Source organism: Seriola dumerili, unplaced genomic scaffold (assembly GCF_002260705.1).
Source record: "Seriola dumerili isolate Sdu_G_001 unplaced genomic scaffold, Sdu_1.0 BDQW01000036.1, whole genome shotgun sequence".
NCBI lineage: Eukaryota > Metazoa > Chordata > Actinopteri > Carangiformes > Carangidae > Seriola > Seriola dumerili.
Window position 1 is genome coordinate 3517047 of NW_019174291.1, and position 6644 is coordinate 3523690.

Below are 6644 nucleotides of genomic sequence, written 5' to 3' on the forward strand. Positions count from 1 at the left end.
AACTAAAGGTTTTTTCTTAAATCCTCTTCACAAAGCTGCTGAGAGAAACTTTTACAAAGAAAAAGTGAAAACTCCGTTGCCATGGCTGACGTCAACTCTCATGGACAAGCTCCCTTGCAGGAACCACAGTGATTGGTTGATGAAAGACCATCTGTGCCGGTGAAAACACATGTGCAACATCCAGTGTTTGTGGATGTTGAGAAATAAATTAATACAAATTAAATAATAACGGATTAGGTGCTGTTTACAAAAGTAGTGCATTCTCCAAAAAGCATCCGTATGATCAGGTTTGTGTCGACCCGTTAAACAAACGAGCCTGTCATAGACTACCTAATAGCCACAGTCTGTTGTACCTTTACCTGTTGTAATGTAGCTGTGGTCCCGGCTGTGGGTTGAGGTGTGAGAAGATTTCCACTGTCCCACCAGGTGACATCCAGTTGGAATACAAGGCTTTCAAACAGCTGATCAGGTCACTCTCCATTAAAATCCATGAATCCTTCACAAGTTCCCCAATGATCATTATTCCCTTGTGATTGAGTCGTATCTTTTAGGTAGTTCAGCATAGTGTAAGGTTTCCAGAACACTGCAAGGTGCGAATAACAGCAGACTTAGGTGCTACTTTTAGCGCTAAGTGTCTTTGTGAATTGCTCTCAGTCAGAAAAACCAGGAGTCCTAAAGTGAGGACTGACACGCCCATTATTTTTAAGAGCTTCTCCTAAATCGGCAAGTTAGGAGCTCCTTTTAGCCTCATGATGCTTTGTGAATACAGGCCCTGATAAAAACCAGAATATCAGACTTGAGTGTTAGTTGTCCTAATAACATTTTTGAGATGGTAGTAACTTTATACCCAGAAGCCACTGAGGGGCTGCTACTTTACTTTAATCTAAATCAAAAATGTTCCACAAACACACACACACACAAAACTTGACCCAAACAGAGGTGTGTGAGGCACGACACAAGCACAGTCAAAACTTCTCAACCAAGGTAGCTGTGTACAGAAGCCAAGAAAGGCTTTACTCAAATATTTTTTATCCCGTTATCTCAAGATAGCAAAGCTCATTATCAGGAGGAAATGATTTTGACTGAACCTCATCAGTGTTGTGCCAGTTCACACATTTTTTTATGTCATAAAACGTGAGTTAAAACTATTGTGAAACCTTCACGTTCATCATTTGTAAACTGATTCTTTCAGCTCAGCGCTGACTAAAAAATATGAACATGTTCAATGAAAGCTGTTCATGCACAACACTGGAACCTCATACACTTAGTTGTGAGTTACACTCCTTAGCAACGATCCTTGGTAACTCGTTGGCTGACAAGGACTGATCTGAAAACCATCTTGTATGAAAAGAGAAAGTGTGATTTCTGCCCTTGACTGAAATATTCTCTGATGTGTTGATCAGTGTCTCGTCCTGACATTTTCACTTTACTCTAGAAGTCTCCATCTGCATACTGACTTGGCACATCTGATCTCTGATTAACAAAGTAATTATAATGAGAAAACAAGCTTTGTTATCGGGATAACAAAAGATCGTTTTCTCCTGTCAATATCTCGTTATCTAGGGATAATGAGCTTTGTTATCTTGAGATAACAGGATAAAAAAACATTTGCGAGTATGGCTTTTCTCGGCTTCCACAGATGTGCACTTGCACTTATATATCTTATTAATTCTTATTTACATCTTTATCAATGACCTCAAAAAATAGTGATGGTGTTAGTTTAACCTTTTAGCTTAGCCAGGCTAACTGTTTGCCCCTGCCCCTGAGAGTGTTGATCTGCTCATCTCCGTCTTGCAAAGAAAGTGAAAAAATTACTTCCTACGGTGGTGAACTATTTGTTTGAAGCAGCAGTCTGTTCAAATGGCCGTGTGCCAATCAGACATGCAGCACAACAGGTTTGAAGCCAGTGGTGATGGGGAATCACTGGGTAATAGAAATGATCATGTCAGTCATGTGTGAATATTGTGCCGTCTTGTTGACAGTTCATTTGCGCTGCCGTGTTACAGTGCCTTAAAGACTCCGTGTCATCCTTCAAACAAACTGTGACTGTCACTTTCAAACACAGAAGCTGATTTGCCTCATCGTGGTTAGACGCTGATGAGTGTTTTCATCTGGCCTGAACCGCTGCTTGCATTTCCAAGTGGAGAACTTTTAATGATGACGGGCAGCGCTGCATATCATTGTCTCCCCTCACAACCATCTCCAAAACTGTCAGCCTGTCAGGAATAAGAGAAGCTCATCTTCCACTTTGAGACATGCATTTTTAATGTCTTACAAAGGATTTTCAGTGTTTGCCGTGCTCTCTGGATAATATTGGACTTTTGTTCCTGGGAAACAATATCGACCGTCAGTGAGGCTTTAAATAGTTGGCACTTTTACCTGACAGTTCTGTTTACATACGAGGTTCCAGCGGAGCCCTGACAGCACTTCCATCGGGATCTCTAGTCAGCAGACAGCGCAGTGACAACAAGGCCTACAACACACACACTGTGAGTGTGTGTGTGTGTGTGTGTGTGTGTGTGTGTGTGAGTGTGTGTGTGTGTGTGTAAGAGGTGGGGACTGAAGCTGAAAGACAGCCTTTTAGCATCTCTCAGTGGCTGTTGTCGTTTTAAGACCAAGTTTCCCTGTTTGGATTGTGTCACCAAAACTGTGGGTCACCTGTCTTAGAAAAATAACGAGATGGTTTGAGTCACAAAAGTAGATTGAGGTGTTTTTAATTACAAAAATAGGAGAAATAGGAGAGAAAACTTTGATGTCCACAGCAAAAACAAAACAAAAAAATCATAAACAACTTGCAAACACCTCCTGTCTGGTTCACATCCACCCTCAGAGAACCTTGCACCACTTGAGAGCCGTGTAGGCCAGAGGTTTATAACTGCTAAGCCCCTCCCCTCAGACCAACCAAAATCTAATTGAGTTAGAGAATTAGAGTTAATAATCATATATTTCTGACAGTACACGGCTTTTTTCATGTTAGTTTTCATGTTAAACAAATGAAAAAACAGAAAAACTATTTCCCAGTTCAGTACTTCAATAAATCCCAAAACCTTACCACAGTTTCGTTAAAAAAAAAAACGAGCCCACAGGTCGTTTGCACGGCAGCTTATTGCGACCCATAGTTATGGTTTGTTGGTGGTGACATCTAGTGGTGGTAGTAATGATGACAGGAGCAAAGGGAAAAGTGCAGTGACGTAGTTTAAAGAGAGACAAAGTCCACGTCAGGAGGAGGCTGTGGTGGATTGATGAGTCAACAAAATACAGGAATATGACACAGGAGGTTGGTGTTTGATTCCCATGCGAAACCAGTAGTTTATATTGTTTCTATTATCCATGACTGTTTGTTCTTATTATTGTAACCATGACAAAAAAAGACCTTTTAATGTTGAGGAAATACTTATTTTAACCCAAATCGTGATCCTTTCCCTAAACCTAACCAAGCCATGACCGTTATTATAGTAACCACGGCAACATTGGGTACACCGCTCTTGGTACAGTTGCCTGTTTACTATGGTAACCATGAAAACCGAGGTCCGGTACGCACGCCACCGTAGGGGCGCTATTTCAGGAGACAGTCCTGTGGGTCGTATCAGAGGGTTGGAAAAAACGAGCTGTATGTTTGTTTAAGTTGGAGGAGTTGTTGTTTCCTCTGCCATCAGCACACCTGTGCAGGTAGCTGCTGCTTCCATATAAGACAGCATTATGCAGCAGCTCTGGTTTGGACCCAGGGACTGTGGAAGAGAGGAACATCAGATTACGGTGACACTGGTAAAATGAGATGAGGACATATAAACTGACCTGAATTGAATAAACTTTAACGTAGTGCGGTTTTATGAAGCAGTGAATCTTTCGACACAGTTGTATTGAGAAGCTTTTCAAATCAGAGCTCCATGGAGACCTCTGCTGGTCAAAGTGAGGGAAAGTACTGTGATGCAAAATGCAGGTGCACGCACTGACGCACACTCACTTGGTTATAGTGCATTGAATAATGTAAGAAGTGTTCTGTAGAACTCCTGGTGCTTGGGGAGACGGTCTGGTGCTTAATTCAGCAAACCACAATACTCCTCAACAACCCACAAAGTCGCGCCGTGTTTCGCGCATTTTTAAAATTAGAAACAGATTTCGAAGAGGTCATGTGGGTGTGTCTGAAATGAAGCTTCAGACGCCATCGGTCACATGATCTGATAGAACGAATCAAGCTTCGATGCCAAGCTTCACTGAAAATAGAGCATCGTTGTCACGGGTAACATCACTTGTGTCTTTCTTTTGTTTGTTTTTTTTTTGTTTTTTTGTCATACGTATTACTGTGTGTAGAGTTGTGACTGTAGTGTTAATGTGTGTGCACTCACCACTGTGACAGAAGGGCATTATGTGTCTGGATGACTGAGCGTATTTCTGAGTGTCCTCTCTGCCATGTGCCGTCTTTAATCACTGCCGAGGTCTTCGTCACAGGTTGACTGCTGCTGCTTTCAGAAAACAGAATGTTCTGATAGAGCCACTGTGACGACCTGCCCAGCAAACAGAGGACACACAAAGTAACAAACTAGAGGGTGAATGAGCAGTCAGAAAGCCAGCTGTGTTCTTCTCAGGAGCGCATGAAGGAGAGTGAATGTAAGACTTCAGTGGCCAAAACAAATCCAAGTGAATGATGTTGCTTTGCGTCTGCTGGATGTTTATAGATAATTGTTAACATTTTTCCATAAAACCTAATAATATGTGGTGTCAGATGTTTACAGCTTTTTCTACTGTGGCCAAGAATCTGTATAAACTTGTAGCATGACTCCATCTTGAACCTTTTTGTCTGTTTGATTCTGAAGCCGAGTTTGACTTTGATCGCCACTTTGATGATGTGCTTTTCCTTCTTGTTTACTGGTGCTCCCATCTGTAATGTTCTGTCAACAGCAGAGTGCATTTCACTTGTCAGCAGAGTGCAGTGTTTTAACAATGACTGTAGGGAAAAGAGTCAGTCTGTTTGAAATCCAGAGACACGACTAACCGGTTCACCGCTCACTAAACAACGGCTCAGTGAAGCTGCTGCAGCTGACACGAACAACAAGAACATCATCCACACACTCCAGGCACCGCAAGCCTCTCTTACTGTGTACATTCAATATCAAAAATGATTGAAGAGACACAAGATGTTTGTTCATTTGGTCTTCTCATTGACTCCTAACTATTAACAGATTTAGTGGATTATTTGAAAACTCAAGGGTCTTCAGTTATTCAATCAGTTTCAGAGTAGAACTATCAAAATAAAAAATAGTGACACACAAGTTCCTACCGGTTGATGTAAGACCTCTCCACTCTCCAGTGTCAGGAGTTATTCCCTTTCAGGTATTTTTGCCAGTTGTGTATATGGTTTTCCCCATGTTTTTCCTGATTGCAGACTTAAGTGGCAGACTGCTATTTTGCCTGGCCCCCATGCTTTGCTTGCCTGTGCCAATCCATCTACATGGTCTGGCCCCACTTGGCATTGTCGGGACCAGATCGTCCATATTGCCTGGTTTCACTGGCCCGTTATGTTAATGGGGACTTGACCCTAGTTTTTGTGTGGATTTCCCTTTGTTCTGTTTTATTTCCTTTCAGGCAGCAGAGCGAGCTGTGGGGAGTACATGTGGGTTCCACCTTGCATGCAGTGTGGTAAGCTTTGGTGGTGCTGGTCATTTGCATATCTTGCAGTTTTGTTTCTGCTTGCAGTGTGAGTTGCAGTGTGCAGGTTGCAGTGTTAGCGAGCACCAGGTGATCACGTAGTGGTATTTATTGGGGTATGCGATAGAATCTCCCCACAGTGAGTACACTGTCTGATTTATTGTGGCTCATAAATACCATTGTTATCCCATACTGGGGTCTGTATTAGCCATTACTGTTTTAGCTATTTATTAGATTTGATGAATAAAACTTTACTGGACTTAACCTTGTTCTCTTTTGTTCTCCAGGGCTTTAGCCACAAGTATTGCATTTGCTAAATAAATATTTCTAGTAGTGAACTGAACGCACATCTCTGCTGTCCTTGAACCTCTAAGTTTGTATTGTGTCGACACGGATGAAGTTGGGGCCTTTCATGACATAGATATATCTCTCTCTCTATCTCTATCGCTCTCTCTCTCTCTCTCTCTCTCTCTATCTCTCTCTCTCTCTCTCTCTATATATATATATATATATATATATATATACCTCAAAAACTGTGTGCTGTCACATTTAGCATAGGAAACACTAGCACTTCCTTTACAAAAGGAAAGGAGAAAATGCTATCCCACAATTCCTTGCTGCACCAACATTTAAAATGAAGCAGAATTGCAGTTTCACCACAGCAGACCCACATAGATACAGAAACAGAGCAGCTGTTTCATGCTTGTGACACAATCCATAACCATAAATATAGATTTCCTCTTTCCAGTTAGGAGTCATCATGAAGCCCAAACAGTTTTATCCTCATCATAACAATCTATACATGTCATTTCAAAAATATTATCTCTATATAGCCTACCTATGTCTGCATGTAATTCACCCTGGCCCTGACTCCACTGCTTATTTTCATTTAACTATCTTAACGGCTCAACTCTTTCTACTTGTATATTTCATGTTATCTTATTTCAATTTCAGTATCTTGTTTTGTTTGTGGTTAGGGAAGGAGTATCACGTGTCAT